Source organism: Elephas maximus, chromosome 2 (assembly GCF_024166365.1).
Source record: "Elephas maximus indicus isolate mEleMax1 chromosome 2, mEleMax1 primary haplotype, whole genome shotgun sequence".
Taxonomy (NCBI): Eukaryota; Metazoa; Chordata; class Mammalia; order Proboscidea; family Elephantidae; genus Elephas; species Elephas maximus.
Window position 1 is genome coordinate 166847728 of NC_064820.1, and position 27297 is coordinate 166875024.

Genomic DNA, 27297 nt, shown 5'->3' on the forward strand with positions numbered 1-27297 from the left:
TACCCACCAAAGCAGGATGTAGAACATTTTCTTTATAAACTGTGTTATGCCAAATGAGCTAGGTGTTCCCTGAGACCGAGGTCCCCACAACTCCCAGCCCAGTAATTCAGTCCCTCAGGGAGTTTGGATGTGTCTATGGAGCTTCCATGACCTTGCCTTGTGTAAGTTGTGCTGGCTTCCCCAGTATTGTGTACTGTCTTACCCTTCACCAAAGCTACCACTTGTCTATTTAGTGTTTTTCCATCTCCACTTCTCCCCTCCCTCATAACCATCAAAGATCATTTCTTTTCGCTTGTAAGCCTTTTCATGAGTTTTTATAGTAGTGGTCTCCTACGATATTTGTTCTATTGTGATCACTCAGCATAACGCCCTCCAGATTCATTCATGTTGTGAGATGCTTTGCAGATTCGTCCTTGTTCTTTATCATTGCGTAGTACTCCATTGTGTGTATGTACCATAGTTTGTTTATCCATTTATCTGTTGATGGGCATTGTTGTTTCCATCTTTTTTGCTATTGTGAACAACGCTGCAATGAACATGGGTGAGCGTATGCCTATTTGTGTGACAACTCATTTCTCTAGGATAAATTATTCTTAGGAGTGGGAATTCAGGGTCATATGGCATTTCTATTTCTAGCTTTCCTAGGAAGCGCCATATCATTTTCCAAAATTGTATCATTTTGCATTCCCACCAGCAGTATGTAAGAGTTCCGATCTCCCTGAAGCTTCTCCAACATTTGTTATTTTCTGTTTTTGATTTGTGCCGCTATTGCTGGGGTGAGATGGTGTCTTATTGTGGTTTTGATTTGCATTTCTCTAATGACTAGTGATTGAGAGCATTTCCTCATGTGTCTGTTAGCCGCTTGAATGTCTTGTTTGGTGAAGTGTCTGTTCATTTCCTTTGCCCAGTTTTTAATTGGGTTATTTGTCTTTTTGTTGTAGAGGTGTTGGATTTTCCTATAGATTTTAGAGATTTGAGTTTGTGTGATTTGTAATAGCCATTTTTTTTTTTTCCCCAGTCTGTAGGTTTTCTTTTTACTCTTTTGGTGAAGTCTTTTCGTGAGCATAAGTGTTTAATTTTTAGAAGATCCTGGTTATCTAGTTTATCTTCTGGCGTTTATGTGTTGTTAGTTTTGGTTTGTATCCTGTTAGTGTCGTGTATTAGGGGTTCTAGTGTTGATCCTATTTTTTTTCTATGATCTTTATAGTTTGGGGTTTATAATTAGGTCTTTGATCCATTTTGAATTAGTTTTTGTGTATGGTGTGAGGTATAGGTCCTGTTTCATTTTTTTGCAGAGGGACATTCAGTTTTGCCAGCACTATTTGTTAAAAAGACTGTGTTTTCCCATTTGATGGATTTTGGGCCCTTGTGGAAGAACTGGTGACCATAGGTGGATGGATTTACATCTGGGTTCTCAATTCTGTTCCATTGGTCAGTGTACCTGTCATTGTACCAGTACCAGGCTCTTTTGACTATGGTAGCTGTATAGTAGTTTCTGAGGTCAAATAGTGCGTGTCCTCCTACTTTATTCTTCTTCTTCCATAGTGCTTTACTTATCTGGGGCCTCTTCCCTTTCCATATAAAGTCAATGATTAGTTTTTCCATCTCTTTAAAAAATGTTCTTGGTACTTGGATCGAGATTGCATTACATTTGTAGATTGTTTTGGGTAGAATTGTCGTTTTCACAATGTTGAGTATACCTATCCATGAGCATGGTATGTTTTTCCATTTATGTAGATCTCTTTTGGTTTCTTGCAGTAGTGTTTCATAGTTTTCTTTGTATAGGTCTTTTACATCCCCAGTTAGATTTATTCCTAAGTATTTTATTTTTTTAGGGGCTATTATAAATGGTACTGTTTCCCTGATTTCCTTTTCTTCATTCTCTTTATTGGTGTATAAGAATTCAGCTGATTTTTTATGTTTATTTTTATCCTGCTACTCTGCTAAATCTCTCTATTAGTTCCAGTAGTTTTTTCGTGGGGTCTTTACGGTTTTCTATGTATAGTATCGCATCATCCACAGATAGAGACAGTTTTACTTCTTTATTACCAATTTGGATGCCTTTTATTTCTTTTTCTTGCCTTATTGCTCTAGCTAGGACTTCCAGTACAATGTTAAATAAGAGTGGTGATAATACTTTATGTGTATATTATAGTTGAGAAAATAAGTAAATATATTGTGGACAATGAGAGCATGGGGGCATATGGAAAGAGCACAGGAGCCAACTTGAAGGAACTGCCAATGGCCACATCTTGGGCAATTTGAGTGACAGAATAAATAATGATAGTAATAGTTTATACTCCACTGAATAAAATAAATGTCCATGAGTTCATATGCCATAGAATCCCAATTAAATGTAGAAGGGATGATAGAAACAGAAAAAAGACCATCAGGCAAACACCATAGTAATTGTTGCAGACAGAAACATCTGTGGATGCTGAAATTAGTGGATAAAAATATGATGAGAAATAGGATCTTGTATAGTTTCAAAATACCTCCTCACGAGGCACTTATTAATTACAAAGCAAAAATATATTCACTTTATAGAGGAGGAAGTTGGCAGGCACCACCTTAACCAAGTGATCAAAGTTAACAGCACCAGTAATAACACACATTGACATTGTGTATCTCCCAGTATGATGCACCAATAAGGGCAGCCATTACTTCTGCAGTATTGCCAAAATGTTTACTCTTAATATGACCATGAGAAAAGATCAGACAAACTCTAATTGAGAGACACCCTACAAAATAACTAGCCACTGGTCTTCAAAAGTGTCAAAGGCAAGAACAGCAAAGAAAGACAAAGAAACCATCACAGATTGGAGGAGATTAAAGAGGTATGACAATTAAATGCATTGTGTGATCCTGGATAGCATTGCTCCAACGTGAATTGCTTAGTTTTGATAACTGTCCTATGGTTATATAAGATGTTAACATTGGGGAATGCTAGATGAAGATGGGATTTCTATATTATTTTTGCCACTTTTGTAGGTCTAAAATTATTTCAACATAAAAAGTTATAAAACTGTATTGCCGAAATTTTAACTTTGAACTAAAAAAATATATAAGCCCCGATCCTTTCTTTTTTTAAATATGAGCCCTACTCTTTTTTAAAAAATAATTTTTATTGTGCTTTAACTGAAAGTTTACAGATCAAGTCAGTCTCTCACACAAAAACTCACATACACCTTGCTACACGCTCCCAATTACTCTCCCCCTAGTGAGACAGCCCGCTCTCTCCCTCTTCTCTCTCTTTTTTTGTCCATTTCGCCAGCTTCTACCCCCTCTACCCTCTCATCTCTGGTCCAGGCAGGAGATGCCAACATAGTCTCAAGTGTCCACCTGATCCAAGAAGTTCACTCCTCACCAGCATCCCTCTCCAACCCATTGTCCAGTCCAATCCCTGTCTGAAGAGTTGGCTTCAGGAATGGTTCCTGTTCTGGGCCAACAGAAGGTCTGGGGGCCATGACCACTGGGGTCCTTCCAGTCTCAGTCAGACCATTAAGTCTAGTCTTACGAGAATTTGGCGTCTGCATGCCACTGTTCTCCTGCTCCCTCAGGGGTTCTCTGTTGTGTTCCCTGTCAGGGCCATCATCGGTTGTAGCCGGGCACCATCTAGTTCTTCTGGTCTCAGGATGATGTAGTCGCTGGTTCCTGTGGCCCTTTCTGTCTCTTGTAAATTTGAGCCCTACTCTTAAGCAACTTCGGTAAAGGAAGGGAGGTAAACATTCATACAAATTCGTATCACAACTGTGATGTTCATGGGGGACTATAGAGTCTGGGTCAGTGGGAGAGGTCTGAGAGGGCTTGCCTAAAGAAATAATAGCTAAGATCTGACAAATGAATAGGAATTAAGTACAGATAGTCCCGACTTATGATGGGGTACCTTTCTGACAAATCCGTCGTAAGCCAGTTCTGACGTAAGTCGAATACCTCATTTTCTTTTTTTTTTAGTTTTCATTGTTACTGTCTTTTATTATCATTATCTTTGTAAATCTGATCTTTGTCTTTGGGGGTTGGAATGACAGTGATAACTTCAGCAAATTACATGCCACAACATTGAATTTAGTACCTATAACTAAAGATAAAATGAAAAATACAAAAAAGAGGACGGTCATAAGTGCAGCTCATCATAACTCAAACACGTTGTAAGTCAGACTACCTGTAGTTGGAGAGAGTTCCAAATGGAGGCCCTGCAGCAAGGGGAGCGTGGAGCTTTTGGGGAACTGGACAAAGGATGCCTAGATGTGAGGAAAAGGTACTATTGGTACAAGAAGAAGCTGGAGAGGAGGGAAGAGATCACCGAGGGACTTTTGGCTCCTGTGTGACTCTGATCAGCAAGTCTAACTTCCTAAGGTTGAGTTTTTACCTGAGAGTTTTCCCATGAGAAGGTCATATTGCCATAGCAATTTCACTTTCAACTGCCAATAGAATTTCGCTTTTTTTGATCTTTGAATTTAACCTGTCAGGGAATTGCTTGAGGGGATCCTGTGTGAGTTCGAGTCAGACACAGTTTGGGCCTTGTTTGTTAATGACAATCTTGGAAATCCTAAAGAGTTACCTACTGGTTTTATTCCCAGGGGCCCTGTAGTTAATAAACTACTGCGCTTATGTCAGTTTTGTCCACTTAGTGGCCAACTCTTAAATGACTCAACTTCACATGGGTGACTTCCTTATTTTTTTTTTACTCAGGGCTTGTGTTGCTTAGGAATCTCAACTATCCCATTCCTCTTTCTTTCAGTGGCCTTGTTGAAGATCAGAATTCACCCTCTCCTTAAAGTGATTTTGCATATCATTCCTCTCTATGCCCTAACCATATTCCAGCTCGATCCTATTGAAACATCACATTTGACCAGTAGAGGAGGGCAATGGGAAATGATTCTGAAGATCTTGGGGGTCAGGAACCTCCCACATCCTCTGTATCTCCCCCGCCCCCCCCCAAATATCTCTATTCCAACTACCAGATCTTAGTTTTTGCCAATGAAGCATACGGCAGCAGAGAATTCCTCCTACATTACTGCAGCAGACGTAATCAATTTGGATCTTCTCAGTGATCGCAGAGTACTAGCTAATAAGCAAAGTATTTCTAGCACCAGACACATGGTGGCCTGAGTTTCCTTATCTGAAAGCTCACTTCCCTAATCTGGTTTTGCATATTGCCTTATTCTGCATCTGAACCTTAGTCCTAGCGTTGGTCTACCTATCATTTGCAGATTGTTCAACGCTATGTGAAGCAGCAATTCTTGTGTTCCTTTTTCTAGAGATTCTTTTGCAACCCAGGGTCTATTACCTTCATGAAGTTTGTGATCATCCCTGAAATGACATGTAAAATTTAGCATGTTTGCATATATGTGAATTTTATAGAAGGAGGATTCCTAGCTTACATTAGAATCTCAGTGAGGTCTTTGACACCCATACCCACCTCTCTCCCCCAACCCCCAAAGTCATAAAACATTGCCTTGTTGTTGTTAGGTACTGTGGAGTCAATTTTCCACTCATAGTGACCCCACATAACAGAGTAGAACTGCTTCATGGGGTTTTCTTAGCTGTAATCTTTGTGGAAGCAAATCACTAGAACTTTCTCTTGCTAAGCAGCTGGGTGGATTGGAACCACCACCCTTTTGGTCAGCAGCCAAGCACTTAACCATTGCACTACCATAGCTCCTCACTGCCTTACCTACGTTTTATTGCTTTATATTTAATAGTAAGCCTTCCGTATGTTTCCCAAAGCCTCACCTTTTCTAGGGTCCCAAAAGGGCAGAGGTTATATTACTGGTTTATAGCTTTCTTATCTAGTGATAGGCTGGTCCTCTCTACCTCCCACTCCTTCAAGATTCCATAGCCATCTCTCATCTCCCCTAGGAGACTCTTGTTGACACTTGACCCCAGGTAAATGAATGATGATACATTACAGGATGAAAACTCTAACTCCAGCTGGGATTTCTGTTATGCAAGTCCTAATACCAATCATCTAATAAAATATGGGGTGGAAAAGTGATGTTTCCTGCAAATATTTATTATACTGTAGATTTTTTCATATATTTTCTTGTATGGGTGTTATATTTCACAATAAAATTTTGAAAAAGTTGTGTTTCCATTAGAGTGAAACAAATCATCATTAATTCACCAATTAATGAATCCCTTAAATGAAGTTTCTTTATGAAAACAATAGCTATTACTTAAAAAAAATTAAACCATCTAGGCAAGAAAAAAAAAAAAAGCATGAAATTTCACTCATAATTCAATCCACTAGGAGATAATTCCTATCAATATTTTATGTTCAGTATATCTTTCAAAATTATTCCACTATATGCATATAATTTTTTAAACCAAAGTGGAGCCATATTTCACATTCTGTTTTTTAAACAGTTTTATTGAGGTATATGAAAAAAAAGAGGTATAGTTGATATAAATTAACCTGCACATATTTAAACCGTACAATTTGATAAGTTTGACATATGTACACACCTGTGAAATCACCCTCACAATCAAGATAGTGAACATATCCATTATTCCCCAAAGTCTCTTCATACTCCTTTGTAACCCCCCTTACTACTCTCCTCCCACAAACAACTACTGATCTGTTTCTGTCCCTATGAATTAGTTTGCCTTTTTTGATTTTTATATCAATGTTACAGTTTGTGCTCTTTGTTTGCCTGAATTCTGTTTCTCAGTATAATTATTTTGAGATTCACTCATATCATTGTTTTTAGCTGCCATTGAGTCAGTCCCTGACTCACGGCAACCCCATGCAAACAGAATGGAATGCTCCCCAGTCCTGTACCATCTTCGTGACTGGTTGCAGCTCGAACCATTGTGATCCATAAAGTTTTCGCTGGCTGATTTTTGGAAGTGGATCACCAGGCCTTTCTTCCTAGTCTGTCTTAGTCTGGAAGCTCTGCTGAAACTTGTTCAGAGTCATAGTAACACACAAGCCTCCATTGATAGGTGGGTGGTGGTTGCACATGAAGTACATTGGCTGGGAATCAAACCCAGGTCTGCATGGAAGAATTCAGTGGAAGACACTGAACCACCACTGTCTCATATCCATGTTATTACGTGTATCAATAGTTTATTCCTTTTTATTGTTGAGTAGTATTTCATTGTATGAATATATCACAATTTGCTTATCCATTTAACTATTGATGGACATTTGGATTTTTCTAAGTTTTTGCTATTACAAATAAAGCTGCCATGATCATTTCTGCACAAGTCCTTTTATGGATATGTATTTCTTTTGCTTTTAGGTAAATATCTTGATGTGGAATGGTTAGATCATATAGTAGGTATATGTTTAACTTTTAAAGAAGCTACCAAACTGTTTATCAAAGTAGTTGCAACATTTTTTATTCCCAATGGTAGCATATGGTAGTCTCAGCTCCTCCATATTCTTGCCAAAAGATGGCTTGGACAGTCTTTCTAATTTTAGTCATTCTAATCAGTGTACAGCCGTATCTCATCATGGTTTTATTTTGCACCTCCGTAATGACTAACGAAACCCTGGTGACGTGGTGTTTAAGAACTATGGCTGCTAACCAAAAGGTTTTCAGTTCGAATACACCAGTTGCTCCTTGGAAACCCTATGGGGTAGTTCTACTCTGTCCTATAGGGTCCCTAAGAGTAGGACTTGACTCAATGGCAACGGGTAATGACTAATGAGGAGCCCTGCTGGCACAGTGGTAAAGTGATATGCTGTTAACCAAAAAGTCGGCAGTTCGAATCCACCAGGTGCTCCTTGGAAACCCTATGGGCCAGTTCTACTCTGTCCCGTAGGGTCACGATGAGTCCGAATCAACTTGACAGCAATGGGTTTGCTTTGGTTTGAAATGACTAATGATGTTAAACATCTCTTCACATGCTTATTTTCTTTGAATAGAAATGGCGAGAGTAGAATTCCTGTCTTATTTCTGATCTTAGGGGGAAGCGTTCAGTCTTTCCCCCTTAACTATGATGTTAACTGTCCCAGACCAAAACCAAGCCCAGTGCCCTCGAGTCGATTCCAACTCATAGCGACCCTATAGAACAGCGTAGAACTGCCCTATAGAGTTCCCAAGGAGCGCCTGTTGGTTAGCAGCGTAGCACCTAACCACTATGCCACCTGGGTTTCCGGTGATGTTAGCTGTAGCTGCCCTTTATCAGATGAGAAAGTTCCTTTCTATGCTTAGTTGCTGGGAGTTTTGTATTAGGAATGAAAAAGGATTTTGTCATATACTTTTCTGTGTCTATTGAGATAATAATATGGTTTTTCTTTTTTAGTTTGTTAATATGGTGAATCATATTCATTGATTTTTGTACATTAAACCAACCTTGAATTCCTGGGATAAACTCTACTTAGTCATTCTGCATTATTCTTTTACTATATTGTTGGATTTGTTTGGCTAAAATTTTGTTCAGAATTTTTACATCTACATTTATGAAGGATTTTTGGTTTATAGTTTTATTTTCTTAAAATGTCTTTGGTTTTGGTTCACACACTGTTTTCAACTTACTTTTTTCTACTGATGAATCACATATATTTTTGCCTATTAATAGGTACATTTTTACAAATTTCGGGGGTATGATAGTATTTTATTCTGTATGAATCATTATTTATTTAACTTAATGTTGGATATTTGTTCCCAAGTTCTTACTATTATAAACAGTACAAACTCCTCTTTGGCAAAAATCTTCACTGACACAAAGGATAAATTTCCAACAGTGAAATTGGTAGGTCAGAGGACTACATATTTTGAGACTTTTGTATTGCAAAACTGTGTTTCAGAAAAGCCACAACAACGAACACTTCCCATCTACAGAGTGTAAGATTGTTTTTGTTCTTCCCCAAATTAAGTATTATTTTAAAAAGTAGGTCAGTAGCCTTGCACATGATGAAATCCTTTTCCCCCAAATTGGCCCAGCTGTTTCAGCATAAATCAGCTCTAAGTTGTCTGAAGATATCAGAGAAGAAAAAGAGGTGATCTCCTTCTACACAGGAAACAATCATAACATTGAGGTATTAACAGGTATGTAAGTTTTGCTGAAAGACAGAACTGTAATAGAGGATTGCCAAGAAAGATGCTCTTATCTCTTAGTCTGCTTTCTGGTATACTTATATCTCCAAGGTAACAGGTTAACTTGCTGATGGAAACCCATCTATTTTCACGCATTTGGTTGGAAGATACATTAATTCCAATTTTTTTTATTTTCAGAATGTAAGAGCTGGAAGAACCCTTAAAAATCAATTAATCCAAACTTCTTAACATAGACAAGGAACTGAGACCCAAAGATGAAAGAGAATTGGCCAATCTCCCATTGGAAAATGATGGCAGAGATGGTGATTGGACAAAATTACTACTAAGGTTTATTTTTGCTCTGATTCCGTGACTCTTCCACTTATGATAATATCCAAATAGAAAACTCCCTTCCTCTGATACACACTTTTCTAAATCTGATACCTTAAGAGCATCTGCCCTGGTATAGAGAGAGCAATTGCTTTTACACTTGCATTCGTGTTTGGTCTCTGCTTCCAGGAATACCATGAGTGAATGGTATTCCTTTTCCCATTAAGTAAGGTTGATATAGGAATGGTAGAATGAGATTGGTTCAGGGGTACAAAAGACCCCCAAAGAAATATGAAACCAAAGAAGGCATACCCTGAGAGGCATCAGCACTAACTCAGGTCATCTACATTTCTTTTGGAAGGATAAAGAAGCCACTAGTTAATATAGAGATGTTGGGGTTTGATGAACGTATATATCATCCACAATGAAAGACAAATTGGGGGTGGGAAGAATGGATAGCTATGAGAATAAAAATAGATAATTACACACAGATAACTGTAGCATTGGCCGTGAGATGGTTGATGGGTTGGGTTTGTTCATACAGGGCTTGGTATGTCCCAAATAAACCCAGTGCCAAATATACACCCCAAAAGGCCCACAATGGTGATCATGATACCCTTTGCAATGGTGATGCAGTTCATGTCTTCAGGGTAAAAAGGTAAGGATCTCCAGGAAGGGAGAGATGATGAGGGCCAGGGCGCAGCTACTCATGGAACCCACCAGGTAGATGATCAGGTCCAGGTGAAGGAGGAAGTTGGCTGAGACATCTGTAATGAGACAAGAAATTTAGAATCACTAAAGGTCTGTACAAGAGGGAGCTCAGAAACAAAGCATTTTCTTGGAGTCCTAGAATTCCACAGATGGCTGAAAGACTGCTTTGGAGAGGTGGGGTGGAGCCCACCATGGCTTGAGCAGTAGATCAGACACCATGACTGGACTCCCACCCCTACTTTGACACCAAACAAAGCAAATACTCTCCTTTTTATTTGCTGGATTTTCACATATAATTTAAAAAACATTTTATTTATTTTTTTGTTGCTGTTGCTGAGAATATATAACAAAACATACATCAATTTGACAGTTCCTATGTGAACAATTCAGAGACATTGATTTCATTCTGAAGTTGTGCAACCATTCTCACCCCTTCTTCTCTGAGTTGTTCCTTACTCATTAACATAAAGTCTCTTCCCCTTAAGGCAGAGACAAGAGCAACTCTAATCTGTTTTCACTTTGATCTCATATAGATAGTTCTTAAAAGAGCATAATGCTCAAGGTAGACATTTTTTTACCAGTTAAGCTAAACTATTGTTTGGTTTTTAGAAGATTTCAGGGGATATTTTTGGTCTGAGGTTTAAAGATTATCTCAGAGCAATAGTTTCAAGGGTTCATCCAGCCTCCATGGATCCAGAAAGGCTGGAGTCCATTCACATATAATTTTTATTGGATTATATTTATTGGAAGGACTCCTCTACCATTTATCAATTATAATCTCCTCATTGTACATCTGGAAGAAATCTAGGAAAACAAAGGGAACAGGACTTACCAAGGTCATATAGAGCTGAGCTGAGAATCTATTATGATGCCCACTCTAAGAATTCTAAGGTCCTTTTCACTCTACCATGCCGTCTCATATATATATATATATATATATATATATACACACACACACACACACACACACACACGAAAGAACTTGACACAGAGTAGACGCTCAATTAATGTTTGAATCTCACGCAGAGACAGAGTCAACCTTGGTACTACCTAAGTAATATAGCCACTGTCTAGAAGCAAGAATGGATAAAAAGAGAGAGAGATGGCTCAGCTGCTGTTAGAACCTCAATCACTTGTTTTCCTACTTTCAGAAGGATTCAAGTAATTAAGCAGAATATAAGAAGTGCAGACAGCATTACACTGCCCACCTCCCATTCCTTCTTTTCTATAAACACTCCTAAATCTCCATCTTGTATACTTGCGATGAATATGTTCCATGAATTTTCCACGAGAATCCAATTTCAATCATGTTTGAATGAGTAAATACACAATTTATGTGATTTAATTTTCAACAATTATGTGACTGTCCTGTGAACAAGCTAGGGAAAAACTGGAAAGCATCCATACTAGCTTGGCAGATCTTGAAGAAAACATCACCTTTTTCTGAAGTTGCTCCAACATATCCAATTGGACAATGAAAGAGGCTGTCATGTTTGGGGTCCATCGCTTCTTAGATGGGATGATCCCCATCCACAGATTTCCTTCATCAAATATTTAATGAGCTGCTTACTGGAGGTGCAGAGAAAAATCAGCATCCATCCTCCAGAAGAGCTCACACTAAAGGGACAGAGAAGATATATGTTCAAAAAGTCTATAATGCAAGGCAGGCTAGAGGGATGCTCTAAGAAGGAAGCGATCTGGTGAGAGTCCTTCCATGGCTCCCTATTGCCAACACTCTTTAGCACAAGGTCTCTTAGATCTTGGGCCCTGTAAAACTTTCTGCCCTAAACTCTCATCACTCTGCACTGCTTTAGCTCTCCAAGGGCCCACATGCAAGTACTTGCCTCAGGCCTGTACACAGCCTGCTCCCTACATCTGTAACATTCTTCCCTCCTCCATCTTTCTCCTACTTATATTTAGGTAGTAAGTGAAATCAGGCACAGATTACCCAATGAGCAAGGTATGCATGAGCTTACTTGTGCTTACTTAATAATCCGTAGCGTACAACTTCACTTGTACACTACAAAGATGTAGTGAAACTCGTGTGAAATTGTGCACTACAGATTAGTAAGTAAACACAGTTAAACAAATGTGTACCTTGCTTACTGGTTAATCTGCCCCTGACTGAAATATCACTTCACTGGTAAGGACTCTCTGACCTGGCCCAGGCTGAGTTATAGTACTCTCCTATGTGCTCTCAGGGTAGCCTCCGTTTACCTCTATTTTAACACTCATCATACTGTGTTATTTCCTTGTATGTATTTCCCACTCTACCATAAGCCCAGTGAGGGCAAGGACTATTCTTCATTATTGTGACTAGTACAATGCTGAGCATGAAGGAGGTGCTTAACAAATGTTTGTTGAATGAATGAAGGGTAAAGGAATTGATGGATGGATAAAGGAGGAGGAAGTGGTCATTCAGCATATACCAGAAACAGGACAGGTCATTAGATGGCCAACCTTCTCTAGCCATGCCTCCCCTGGTCCCAAGTGGCCTGAACTACTCAGCCTTTCTCTTCGACTTAAACACTTTTTTTATCAGGAATATTTCTAAAATGATATTATTTACAAGTTCTTGATGGCTTGATACAAATTTGGAACCCTCGATCACACCTTAAACCAAGTGAGGGTGCAGTTTCTGCTTCCAGGACTCTGGTTATGGGAAGCTTATCTCAGCATGTTCTTCTGTTAGATAGCTCTAAGAGTTACACAATTTCTCCTGACCTTGAGATAAGGCTTAATTCCCTCAACACTAAACCCTGACTCCTGGAGACTTTAAGGCTAAATGTGGTCTCTCTCTTGAAAATAATCCCACAGGTGTTTGAGGACATATATAGAAATTCCCCTGAGCTTTCACTTCTCCAGGTAAAACATTCCTAGTTCCTCTGTTCATTCCTCTTGCGGCACTTTTTCTGACTTTTCTAAGCCTTGTTCATGATTCTCCCAAACACCTACAACAGCACCTAACATAGAATGAATGAGTGAATGAATAAACAGTAGGAAGAGTGAAGAAAGGATGAAAAGGAGGGAGAAAGGAAGCGAAGAGAGAAGAGTATACTCCAAAATGATCTTCAGCAATAACAATTCAACCCCCTGAAGTTTTCCATATGGTTAAACACTATTTTATGATCCAGGACTTGACCTTAATTTATGACAGGAAGCAGTGTGGCACCATGGAAAGACAAGCTTTGGTGCTATACAGCCTGTGTTCAAATCTCGGTTTTGCAACTTACTAGCTTCATGACTCAGGCAGTTTGCTTAATTTCTCTGGGCCACAGTTCTCTTAATTGATAATATTGTTTTGCTAGGCTGTCATGAGTACTAGGTACAGTCAGTACACTATTTGTTATATAGGAGACACTCTATATGTTACATGAATGGATGAGTGACTGAATGATATTTCTTTCACCCATAAACCAGCCTATGTGTACTTTTTATGTGTAGGCAGTTGAGATTACTGTAATGTTTCCTATGTAGTAGTTGTGCTAAGTCCATTTTTCCAGGTGAAAAAGTTGAGGTTCAAGAAGGTGAAGTGCCTCGCCCAAGGTAACAAGGCAAGTGGCAGAGCCAATGATGGTGAAGTAGGTGCCATTGTAACTCCCAGTCATGGTTTTGGACAAAGAGTGTCCTTTTATCCTACTCACAGGTCAGACAGATGAAGGCTGTGTGGATAGACAGGTTTACAAACAAACAGTGCTCAGTTCTCTGACACCTGGAAGACAGTGAAGGGACGGTGATCTCAGCTGGGACATGGAACTGGTGGGCCTAGGCGAAGACGATGCCAATAGAGTACATCAGCTTGACTGACTGGTACAATCTGCAGACAGGTCGTGCAATGGGATGTGGCTCCCTGGGAAAGGCTCACTCCTTGCTCAGAAATCGGGAGTTATCATTGAGTTATGGAACTGGCCAGCTTGCAATGACTCAGGCCACACTGGCCTTCAGAGCTGCCTTGGAAACTTATTAAGTGCACATTCTTGGGGATTGTGATTCTATAGGCCTGGGGCCCAAGAATCTATGCCTTTTTTTTTAGGTAATCCCTGCAGAGAATAAAATTCACAGAATAAAAGTCATGCAGTGAAAATCCTCCTTTCCATTCTCGACCTCCAGTCTTCAGTTCCCCTTTTCCTAGGCAACCACTTTTATAGTTTCCTTTTAGCCCTTCCAAAATAACCTGTGGATATGCAAGTTTATGCAGAATGTAGGTGCACACTTATCACACACACACACACGCACATGCTCTCACATAAACACATACCCAAGTACTCACATACACACACACCTACGTACACGTAGGCACACATACACACACGTAGACACATGCATACACACAACACACACAGATACAGACATATACATACTCAAACGGCAGCATCTTTTACACATTATTATACTTTTTTTTAAATTAAATATTTCTTCGAGGATGTTCCTAATCCATATACCTAGACCTACCTCTTCTACTTAATAACTGCTTGATAAATCAGTTGCACGGGTATCGTCATATAATTTCACCAGTCCCCAATAAATGAATGCTTAGATGACTCCTAGACTTCTGCCAAGTAAGCGATGCCACAAAGGACATCTCTGGCGTAGGGGTTAAGTGCTGCAGCTGCTAACCAAAAGGTCAGCTGTTCAAATCCTCCAGGTGATCCTTGGAAACTGTATGGGGGCACTTCTACCCTGTCCTGTAGGGTCGCTATGAGTCAGAATCTACTCAACAGCAATGGGCTTGGTTTGGTTTTGGTTATGCACATATAGGATACAGTCTCAGAAGTAGAAATGCTGAGTAAAAGCATATGATTTAAATTTTTTTTTTTATTGACACACTGCCCATTTTTTGTTTTAGTGTGTGAGCATGCCTCTTCCCTATGCCCTTGCCAAAATGCAGTGTGTGATCACATGCTTTTGCCATTATGTGTCTTTTTCTTTTAAACTGGCATTTCTATTATTATAAAGGAGAAAAAGCACCTTTAAAAAAAACGCCATTTTAAAAATTTGCCTGTAAACTGATTGTTGATGCTTTTTGCCCATTTTTGTTGGTCTTCCCCCTCCTCCCGCCCCCATTGGGAAGAGGCCTTTGTTCAAAGCTCCCAGGTGAATCTGATGACCAGACAGATGCAGACCAGGTGTGAATCCCTCGTGGCTCCCGATCCCCACTCTTTCCAGCTGAAGCCTTGGAAGGAGGGCGCCCTACCCAAGGTAGCTAGTGGCAGCCCGACTTGCCCCATATGAGGGCCAGCATATTAGGATGATGTCTTACTTGTGTGCACTACTCTGCAGCTTCAAAGAGATCCCACATTTATTACCTCATCTAATCATTACCACAAAACTGTGAGGCAGGTGCGGCTACTGATGTTTTTCTCATTTTACAGCTGTGATCTTGTGGGACATGAAGGCCTCATTAGCTTACCTTCGAAACACCAAGACCAGGTGGATGCATGACAATGACAAAGGCTACCACTCAGTGAGTGCTTACTATGTGCCAGGCACTTTCTAAGCATCTTATGTGTATTAAACTAATTAATCCTCACAATAAATAACTCCACGAAGTAGCGTGGCAGTCATTGGTGCTGTTGACCAAGTACTCCCAGGTCTTCTGGGCCCATGGCAGAATGGTGCCTCTCTCCCTGCCCCCTTGGAGTGAGGTATGGCCATGTGATTTGCTTTGGCTGGTGAAGTGTGAGCGGATGAGGTGTGTGCCACTTCCAGGTGAAGTGTTACCAGCTTCGTAACAAAGTGCATGAGTAACTGTGTTCTCAGTGCCATGGCAACCAGCAACGTTTCAGAGTGGTCTTTCCACCAGCCTGGGTCCTCCATCAGCTGGGTCCTGGAGTGGGGGTGGAAAGCTGATTCCCAAACCAGAAAACCAAACCCATTGCCGTCGAGTCAATTCTGACTCATAGGCACCCTACAGGACAGAGTGGAACTGCCCCATAGAGTTTCCAAGGAGCACCTGATAGATTCGAACCGCTAACCTTTTGTTTAGCAGCGGTAGCCCTTAACCACTACACCACCAGGGTTTCATCCCATAATGGACATGTAGCACAAGCAGGAATTAAACATTTGTGTGTTCAGCCATTGAGATTTTGGAGTTGTTTATTACTGGAGAATAGCCTAGCCTATCCTGATGGGTGCAGTCAAAAAAAAAAAAAAAAAAACCCAGTTGTTGTGGAATTGATTCCAACTCATGGCAACCCCTTGTATGTCAGAGTGGAACTATGCTCCACTGGATTTTTAATAGCTGAGATCTTTAAGAAGTAGATTGCCAGGCCTTCCGGGTGGACTCAGGCTGCCAACCTTTCAGTTAGTAGCCAAGCACTTAACCATTTGTGCTACCCAGAGACTCTGACTGGCACAGATAGGCATTAGTATTATCCTCACGTTACAGAGGATGGAAATCAGATGTGCAATGGTAAGGTGGCTTGTTCAAAGTCATTGAAGAGCCAGGATACAAATCTCATTAGTCAGCTTCAGAGCTTGTGCTCTTAAAACACTTGGGTACCTGACTGCTTTGTCACTGTGCACCCAATACTGCCAGCCCCTAAAATGTTTCTTGAATGAATGGTCAAATACAATAACTCCAGACAAATATCCACCTGGGATATAGCACTGGTAGCCTAGACTGCGTTCTGTATCCGGGACCTGAAAGAAGGTCCATTTGTGGGACCCTCGCCCACTACTCTAGAGGCATACCCTTTGTTGTTTCTGTTCCACCAACACGCCCAGATCATTCCTGTCTCAGGACCTTTGCACTTTAATGCCAGACAGATTGGGTTCAAGTTTCAGCAGCTTCTCTCTTATAAACAGCGCGAGCTGGGCAAGTTATGTATAAAACCGTTGCCGTTGAGCCGATTCCAACTCATAGCGACCCTACAGGACAGAGTAGAACTTCCTTATAGGGTTTCCAAGGAATGCCCGGTGGATTCGGACTGCTAACCTTTTGGTTAGCAGCCGAACTCTTGACCACCACGCCACCAGGGTATATAAAAAAAAAAAAAACCCACTGCCATCGAGTGGATTCCGACTCACAGCGACCCTATAGGACAGAATAGAACTGCCCCATAGAGTTTCCAAGGAGTGCCTGGTGGATTCGAACTGCCGACCCTTTGGTTAGCAGCTGTAGCACTTAAACACTACGCCACCAGGGTTTCCCACCAGGGTATAGCCTCTCCAAATCTCAACTTTCTCATCTATGAAATGGGGTCAATAATAAAAATGCTAACTCATAGGGCTGCTGTGAGGATTAAATGAGATAATGCACAGTGCCTGGATTATCAAATTTAGCTGTTATTATAGTTAATACTAATATTAGAGATTAATATTCGTTAGTGATTACCTAAGGCAATGCCACATTCTATTGTTTTCCCCTGCCCCCACACCCCAGCAGGCAAGGGTGTGCCAGCAATTGGGCAAGTTGAGGGTGATGTTGGTTTGGGTGCCTGACTCAAACTTCATGTAGCTCAGTGTCCCCAGGCAGATGTAGAGGATGATGACGAGGGACATCGCCAAGTACAAGACAAAGGAAAACTGCTGCGGATGTTTCCTCTGGTTTTTGAGGAGTAGAACCTCGAGATGAAAGGAGGTTGGGGAAGAAAAGGTAGGAAGCGATGTGGCACATCGTGAAGGAGCAGAGTTCCCAACAAGCACAGACTTCCTTTGTCAGGTAGGCTCAAGTCAGGGAGTGGCCTCTCCACCCCTGTACATCCCTCCCTACCCCCGCCACCCCCGTCTTCTCTTGTGCTTTGTATTCCAGGAGTGCCCTTCTCCTAAATTCTCACTCAGCCTTCAAGACCTTCCTTTTTGAGATCATTTTTACCTCCTCTCCTCAGGCAAAATTAATCACACCCTCCTTATGCCTTTGAGCGTAACTTTTTGATTCTAAAATCCTTTGCCTGTCTCCTACGTTGATCACATGGGTCTGTCTCCTCTGCTAGACTGAGAACTCTCTGACAGCTCCCACATCTTATTGGCTTAGTTTTTATAGTCTTATTGAGACACAATTGCCGAAAAATAAAATGCGCATATTTAAAGTATATAAATTTGATAAGATCCCACACACGTCCCAAACACACATACACACAACCCACACAGGAAATCATCACCATAATCAAGATAGTGAACATATCCATCACTCCCAAAAGTTTCCTGTGTCTCTTTGTCATCCTTCATCCTATCCCACCCCACCCTCTCTATCCCTATCTGTAGGCAAATACTGATCTGATTTTTGTCACCATAGATTTGTTTGCATTTTCTAGAATTTTTAATAAATGGACCACCCACTACGTACTCTTTTTTTTTTTTTGATCTAAATTCTGTCACTTATAATTATTTTGAGACTTATTTATGTTGTTGCTTTATCAATGGTTTGGTCTTTGTTGTTGTTGAGTAGTATTCCATTGTCTGGATGTGCCACAGTTTATCTACTCACTTGTTGATGGGCATTTGGGTTGTTTCCAGCTTTTGGATATTATGAATAAAACGGCTACGAATGTTAGTGTATTAGCGTACAGGTCTTTGTATGGATTTGTACTTTCATACTTCTTGGGTAAATACCTAGGAGCAGAATGGCTGGAGCAAATGGTAGGTGTATGTTTTTAACTTTTAAAAGTGCTAAATTGTTATCCAAAGTGCCTGTACCATTTTACACGTCCAGCAGAACTGCATGAGTGTTCTACTCCATATCCTTGTTAAGATTTGGTATGGTCAGTCTTTTTAAGTTTAGCCATTCTATTTTTTTTTAATTTTTTATTGTTCTTTAGGTGAAAGTTTACAGTTCAAGTTAGTTTCTCATACAAAAACTTATACACACATTATTATGTTACCCAGTTGCTGTCCCTATAATGAGACAGCACACTACCGCTTTCCACCCCGGATTTCCCGTGTCCATTCAACCAGCTCCTATCCCTTTCTGCCTTCTCATCAAGCCTCTGGACAGGAGCTGCCCATTTAGTCTCATGTATCTACTTGAACTAAGAAGCACACTCTTGACGAGTACCAATTTATGTCTTATAGTCCAGTTTAATCTTTGTCTGAATTGTTGGCTTCAGGAACGATTTTAGTTCTGGGTTAACAGAGAGTCCAGGAGCCGTGTCTTCTGGGGCCCCTCCAGTCTCAGTCTCAGACAATTAGGTCTGGTCTTCTTACTAGACTTTGAGGTCTGCATCCTACTTTTCTCCTGCTCTGTCAGGGACTCTCTGTTTTGTTCCCTGTCTGGGCGGTCACTGGTGGTAGCCCAGCATCCTCTAGTCCTTCTGGTCTCAGGCTGATGTAGTCTCTCGTTTATGCTGCCCTTTTTGTCTCTTGGGCTAATATTTTCCTTGTGTCTTTGGTGTTCTTTTCTTCATTCTCCTTTGCTCTTGGTGGGTTGGGACAAATTGATGCATCTTAGATGGCCACTTGCAAGCTTTTAAGACCCTAGATGCCGCTCACCAAAGTAGGATGCAGAACATTTTCTTAATAAACTTTGTTATGCCAATTGACCTAGATGTCCCCTGAAACCTTAGTCCCCAGACCCCTGCCCGTTACCCTGTCCCTCAAAGTGTTTGGTTGTGTTCAGGAAACTTCTTAGCTTTTGGTTTAGTCCAGTTGTGCCGACTTCCCCAGTATTGTGTGTTGTCCTTCCCTCATTCTATCATCTTTCAATGACCTAGTGTAGATGTCAAAAACTTTTGGGCTGCATTTTGTTTGATCTGCATGGTGTTTTTGCTTCTTAAAACAATGTTAAATTAGTTGCCAAATTAGAAAATCAGAAAGATTTGCACAAAATCCAGATTCTGTCTTCTTTGAAAAATCAGGAGAGGTGGCAACAACAATGCTCAGAAACCTCCATGGCAATGATTGGTTGGAACTGAGTAGCACCTGCTCCCTTGAGATAGACATATCCTCTCCAGTTTGCCACAGTCCCCACCCCTCCCTGTTGTAACTCCATAGCTCATTTTACTCACTTATGTTATCTGCCTGGTCCCTGTAGACATCCACATTTTCAAACTCTGTCCTAGGGCTTAGTGCAGTGTATGGAGTGGTAGGCACCCCCTGATAAGGTACCAACTTTCTCTTCCACCAGAAGATCATATTCTATACTTTTCATAAATACCATTATTTAGGCACCTGAACAATAAGCAGCTGTCCTAAAGAGCACCAGGAATCATTTACTTAAAACCCACATCAACTTCACCATACCAACACCTTCAAATGTGAAGATGGCAGTACCAAAGAATAGCAAGAAGGTCTTCCAGCTTGTCATCAAGGGTAAGTTGCTGGGATCTGGGATTCCCTGAAAGGGATGGAAGAAGGGAATTGGCTTTGCCAGGGCGTAGAAGTCATCTCAAATCATTGCCTGGTAAGAAGCCGTGTAACACCTGACTTCAACAGAGATAGTCAGTGTTAGGAGTACTCATAAGATAGAGCTCAATCAGCCCTCTCACCTTAAACACCTCCTGCCCTCTCCCCCCCAAAAACCCGAAAAACCAAAACCATTGCTGTTGAGTCGATTCTCATTCATAACGACCCTATAGGACAGAGTAGAAGTGCCCCATAGGGTTTCCAAGGCTGCAAATCTTTACGGAAGCAGACTGACACATCTTTCTCCTGAGGAGTTGCCCAGGGCCGCTCTGCAAATTAGTAGCACAGCCCAGGATGAGAATTCAGGTCTCCTGATTTTCTCAGGCCTCTATCACCTCTTTCCCATCGCTTCTCTCAGGGCTGTGCAGTCCAGTAGCTGTTATAGCAGCTATCATGGATCTGGGCGGGGGGGGGGGACACTTTCTTTTTTCTTAATTTTACCTATTTTGTTGTTGTTGTTGAGAATATACACGGCAAAACATATGCCAATACAGGTTTCTACATGTACAATTCAATGACATTGATTGCATTCTTCGAGTTGTGCAACCCACTGAGTTATTCCTCCCACCATTAACATAAACTCTCTGCCCCCTAAGTTTCCTGTCTTTGGAATTGCTTTGTCAATTTGATCCCATATAGGTAGATCTTGAAAAAGCACAATGCTCAAGGCGGACATTCTTTAGTAGTTAAACTAAACTACTGCTCGGTTTTAAGATGACTTCAGAGGATATTTTTGGTTTAAGGTTTAAAGGCTATCTCAAGGCAATAGTTTCAGGGATTCATCCAGCCTTCATGGCTCCAGAAAGCCTGGAGTCCATGAGGGTTTGAAGGGATGCTTATTTTAATAAACCCCATATGGCAGGCAGAAGTGTTCAGCTGCTAACTAAAAGATCTGCGGTAAGAACCCACCAGCTGCTCCACAGGAGAAATATGTGGCAGTCTGCTTTTGTAAAGATTTACAGCCTCGGAAACCCTATGAGGCAGTTCTACCCTCTCCTATTGGGTCACTATGAGTCAGAATTGATTCAAGGCAGTGGGTTTACTTTTTTGGTGTAAAGATATTCATGCCCCAAACCCCAGGACCTGTGGATATGCTATGTCACATGGCAAAAGGGAATTAAGGTTGCAGATAGAATTAAGGTTGCTAATTAGCTGACCCGAAAATAAGGAGATTATCCTGTGTTATCTGGCTGGGCCCATTGTTATAAGGGTCCTAAAAAGTGGAAAAAGAGAGACGGTAACATGGAAAAGACTTGCTTTGATATGCTGGCTTTGAAGATGGAGAAATGGGGCCATGAGTCAAAGACTATGGACAACTTCTAAAAGCTGGAAAAGGAAAGAAAATGGATTTTGTTGAATGGATTTTATGTTCAGAAAGGAGCATAACCCTGTGTCATGGATTGAATTGTTTCCCCTCAAAACATCTGTCAACTTGGCTAGGTCATGATTCCCAGTATTGTATTGTATGATTGTCTATCAATTTATCATCTGATGTGATTTTCCCGTGTGTTGTAAATCTTATCCCTATGTTGTAATGAAATGGATTAGTGGCAGTTATATAGACGAGGTCTATGAGATTAAATAGTGTCTTAAGCCAATCTCTTTTGAGACCTAAAAGAGAGAAGCGAGCAGAGAGACATGGGGACCTCATAACACCAAGAAAGCAGTGCCGGGAGCAGAGTGCGTCCTTTGGACCCCGGGTCCCTGCATGGAGAATCTCCTAGTCAGGTCCTTTGGACCTGAGGTTCCTGTGCTGAGATACTCCCAGACCAAGGGAAGACTGACGACAAGGACCTTCTTCAGGAGCTGACAGCCGGCGCCCTGAATTTGGACTTTTGGCTTCCTGAACTGTGAGAGGATAAACTTCTCTTTGTTAAAGCTATCCACTTGTAGTATGCTTGTTATAGCAGCACTAGACACCTGCTAACACCTTGATTTTAGCCCAGTAAGAACTCCAGAACTGTAAGATAATAAATTTATGTAGTTTTAAAACACTAAGTTTGTGGTCAGGAGATCTGGTGGTGCAGTGGTTAAGTGCTCGGTTGCTAACCAGAAAGATAGGTGGTTCAAACCCACCAGCTGAGGGAGAAAGATGTGGCAGTCTGCCTCCGTAAAGACTACAGCCTCGGAAACTCTATGGGGCAGTTGTAATCTGTCCTATACGGTCGCTATGAGTTGGAATTGACTCAACAGCAGTGGGTTAGGCTTGTGGTAATTTGTTACAGCAGCGCTAGGAGCTTGTGATAGTAGCATATCATGGGCTCAGAGGTAAACTGGTGGTGATTAGTGGGAAAATTACTTTCCGTGTATCGGTTTCCTTGCCTGTAAACTGGAGATAAAGGTAGTACTTAACAAATAGTTTTATTGTGAAGATTCAATGAGTTAAAATATGGAAAGAGCTTGGCACCAAGTAACTCAAGTTCCTCTAATGTCCATGTATCTTTTGTCAACCTACCTCTGTTAGAATTTTTGTCGGCTATTCCATCAACGTTTCTGTCAACTGACATGTAACCTCGTGACAGCAAACATCCTGTGTTGTCTTGCTTGCCACTGAATCCCCAGCCCCTGGCACAATGCCTGCATCACAGAGGTATTCAATACCTATTTGTTTTGTGACTCATTGTTAGCCAGCATGACAATGCAGGTGATGATGATGAAAATAATGATGATCATGATTAGCTTTTATTGCTTGTGGGGCTGAAGTGTCCACAGATGTTACCTTGGCAAGAGATGCTTGGAGCAGGGGACCGACAGTGAAAATAGTCCTTCCCAGGTATCTCAGAGGTCCTGAACGTTGTCCTTTTTTGTGATGGTCTCAGGCCCAGACCTGCACAATATACTTAAATAACGGAGCCATGCTCCCTGGGGTTGTGATGTTGGCCAGTGTCGAGAAGACAGAAAGCACCTGAGGTTCCAGATGAACATCTACAGGACAGGAAGGGCAGGATTATTAGAACGCAGAAACAGATATCCAGGATGGGGTTCAGCACCAGCATCTTCCTGGGATGGCAGGTGCTGGAGGTTACATGGGTTTTTTCTGCCATCTAATTCAGAATGTGAAGTATAATGAAGGGAAGTATTGTTAGGGTTGTCAGATAAAACATAGGATGCCAGTTAAATTAGAATTTTATATAGACCACAAATAATTTTTTGGTATAAGTATACCCCAAACATTTTTTTTATATCCCAAATATTATATAGGGCATACTCATAGTAAAAAAAAAAAAATCATTCTTTATCTGAAATTCAAATTTAACTGGGTGTCTTGTGTTTTTTCCTTGTGATAAATATATAGGCAACAAAACTTCCGCCATTTCTATAGTCTTCACATGTATAGTTCAGTGACATTAATTACATTCATCATGTTGTTCAGTCAACACCACTAACCATTTCTGAACTTTTCCGTCACCATTAACAGAAGCTCAGTGCCTCCTACGCAATGATTCCCCCTTTCCCCCTCTCTTTCATCCACCCCTGGTAATCACTAATAAGTTTTGATCTCTATACAATTTTACTTATTCTAGGTATTTCCTATAAGTGAGATTATACAGTATTTGTCATTTTGTGACTGACTGACTTCAGGCAGCATAACATTTTCAAGGTTCACCCATGTAGTAGCATGCATCAGTGTCCTGTATTTTTATTTGCCAAATCTGACAACCCTAACTGTAGTGCTAGTGATTGTGACAACAAGACATCCTTAGAATAATAAAATCTCAAGGCCAAGGAGAACTTTTGTCAGCTAGCCCAAGTCGTCTTCCCTACCAAATGGTTGTTTTCTTGCAGACATCCAGAGAAACAGAGTTTATTACAACATAAGAATATCCTCTTCAATTCTGAATAAGCCCTAAAAGTTAGAAAGCACTTAAATACTGAGCAAAACCTATCTGGTTGAATATTCCATCTACAACACTTGTCATAGTTCTGGCTATTTGGGTACACAAAACCAAATATGCTCCCTCAGTTCCATGAAGCCAAGAAAGAATGCCATGACTGCTTTGCAATGCCTGTTAGGAATGCAATGAGGGGGAGGTTGTGGCTTGTTTGCCTTAAAGAACTAGGCATCTTCTACATGACAATCCTGAAATACCTAAGGTATATCTCACCAATGCTTTTCAGGCTAAAAACACACAATTATTTTGATTACTTCTGATTGGACATGATCACAAGCCTCTTTCTCCATCCTGGGTTTACTCCTAAGAAGTTGTGTTGGCTTCTTTTTGAGCCCCTCCCCTTTTAAAAATTGTTTATTTATTTTTGGTGAAAATAGACACAACAGAGCATACACCACTTCAACAATTTCTACAGGTACAACTCAGTGAAATTGATTGCATTCTTCAAATTGTGCCACCTTTCTTGACAATGTTTTCCAAACTATTTCACTATCATTTATACAAATTCACCGCTCCTCTAAGCTTCTTATCTACCTTTTCGAGTTGCTGTCAATTTGATCACATATAGATAATTCTCTAAGAGTATTTGCTTAATGTAGACATTCTTTTCTAGTTAGGCTGAACTATTATTTGGTTCCAAGATGGCTTCGGGGAATAGTTTGGGTTCAAGGTTTAGAGATTTCTTCAGGGTAATAGTTTTGGGGAGTCATCCAGCCTGAATGGCTACAGAAGGTCTGGACTCCATGAAAATTCAAAATTCCTTTATGATTCTTTTAAAATGTGATTTGCAGGACTGAGAGAGCTCCCAAGTGTGGTCTGCTCAGGGAGTACAATGTAGCCATCTTCTCCCATGGTCAGAACACTATACTTTTGCTAATGCAGCCCTAGCAACAGGAGGTCTACTTTGTTCCCATTCTACTCAGAAGTCCTCCTTACCTGTTGTAAGTTGTCTGCCATAAACATAAAACAAACATTGCCAAATCCCAGCTGGGTGATGACTAATAAGAAGCTGACAGTGTACTTGGGAAGTAAAAGAACCAGCAGACAGAAGGAGAAAAACCTTGAGAAAAATTTTAGCCTGCATTTTTTTTGTCAATTATATCAAAATAAATATTTAGCTAATTTTATTTTTCATTTTTTTATTACAAAAAAGTTCAAGCCCACAGAAAAAGCTGAAAGAATGGTAGAATTAACATCCACATACTCTTCAACTCCCCCACATGTCTGTCAGTTTGTTGTACTCGTCAGGGCTTGCGTGTTGCTGTGAAGCTATGCCACTGTTATTCAGACATGAGTAGGGTCACTCATGGAGCACAGATTTCACCTGACCTTCCAGATTAAGACAGACTAGGAAGAAGGACCTGGTAGTCTACTTCTGAAAAGAATTAGCCAGTGAAAACCTTATGAACAGTAGTGGAACACTGTCTGATATAGTGCCAGAAGATGGGCCTCCCAGGTTGGAAGGCACTCAAAAGAAGACTGGGGAGGAGCTGCCTCCTCAAAGAAGAGTTGACCTTAATGACGTGGATGGAGTAAAGCTTTTGGGACCTTCATTTGCTGATGTGGCATGACTCCAAATGAAAAGAAACAGGTGCAAACACCCATTAATAATTGGAACCTGGAATGTACAAAGTATGAATCTAGGAAAATCGGAAACCATGAAAAATGAAATGGAATGCATAAACATCGATATCCAGGCATTAGTGAGCTGAAATGGACTAGTATTAGCCATTTGAATAGGACAATCATCTAGTCTACTGTGCCAGGAATGACAACTTGAAGAGGAATGATGTTGCATTCATTGTTAAAAAGAGCATTTCAAGATCTATCCTGAAGTACGATGTTGTCAGTGATAGGATAATATCCATACACCTAAAAGGAAGACCAATTAACACGACTATTATTCAAATTTACACACCAACCACTAAGGCCAAAGATGAAGAAACTGAAGATTTTTTTACCAGCTTCTGCAGTCTGAAATTGACCGAACATGAAAAGATGCCTTGATAACTACTGGTGATTGGAATGCAAAAGTTGGAAACAAAGAAGAAGGATCAGTAGGTGGAAAATATGCTGTTGGTAATAGAAACAATGCCGGATATTGAATGATAAAATTTTGCAAGACCAATGACTTCTTCATTGCAACTACCTTCTTTCACCAACATAAATGGCGACTATACACATTTTTACATGGGTCTTGCCAGATGGAACACACAGGAATAAAATCGACTACATCTGTGGAAAGAGACGATGGAAAAGCTCAATATCATCAGTCAGAACAAGGCCAGGGGCTGACTGTGGAACAGACCATCAATTGCTCATATGCAAATTCAAGCTGAAACTGAACAAAATCAGAGCAAGTCCACAAGAGCCAAAATACAACCTTGAGTATATCCCACCTGAATTTAGAGACCATCTCAAGAATAGATTTGAACAGAAATGACCGAAGACCAGACTAGTTGTGGAATGACATTAAGGACATCATACATGAAGAAAGCAAGAGGCTGTTAAAAAGATAGGAAAGAAAGAAAAGACCAAGATGGGTGTCAGAGAAGACTATGAAACTTGCTCTCGAACATCGAGCAGCAAAAGCAAAAGGAAGAAATGATGAAGTAAAAGAACTGAGCAGAAGATTTCAAAGGGAGGCTTGAGAAGACAAAGTAAAGTAGTATAATGACATATGTAAACAGCTGGAAATAGAAAACCAAAACGGAAGAACAGGCACAGTGTTTCTCAAGCCAAAAGAACTGAAGGAAAAACTCAAGCCTCGAGTTGCAATAGCGAGGGGTTCTATGGGGGAAACATTAAAAGACGCAGGAAGCATCAAAAGAAAATGGAAGGAATACACAAAGTCATTATACCAAAAAGTATTAGTCGACGTTCAACCATTTCAAGAGGTAGCACATGATCAGGAACCCAATGGTACTGAAGGAAGAAGTCCAAGCTGCACTGAAGGCATTTGTGAAAAAACAAGGTCCAGGAATTGAGGGACTATCAATTGAGGTGTTTCAACAAATAGATGCAGCGCTGGA

The 27297-nt window shown here is 40.6% G+C and overlaps 1 pseudogene; it reads right to left on the reverse strand.

Annotated features, from left to right (window-relative positions):
* Positions 1-9801: 9801 nt before the first annotated feature.
* The window catches only part of LOC126067215 (proton-coupled amino acid transporter 3-like), a 44921-nt pseudogene continuing 27425 nt past the window's right edge, over positions 9802-27297 (reverse strand).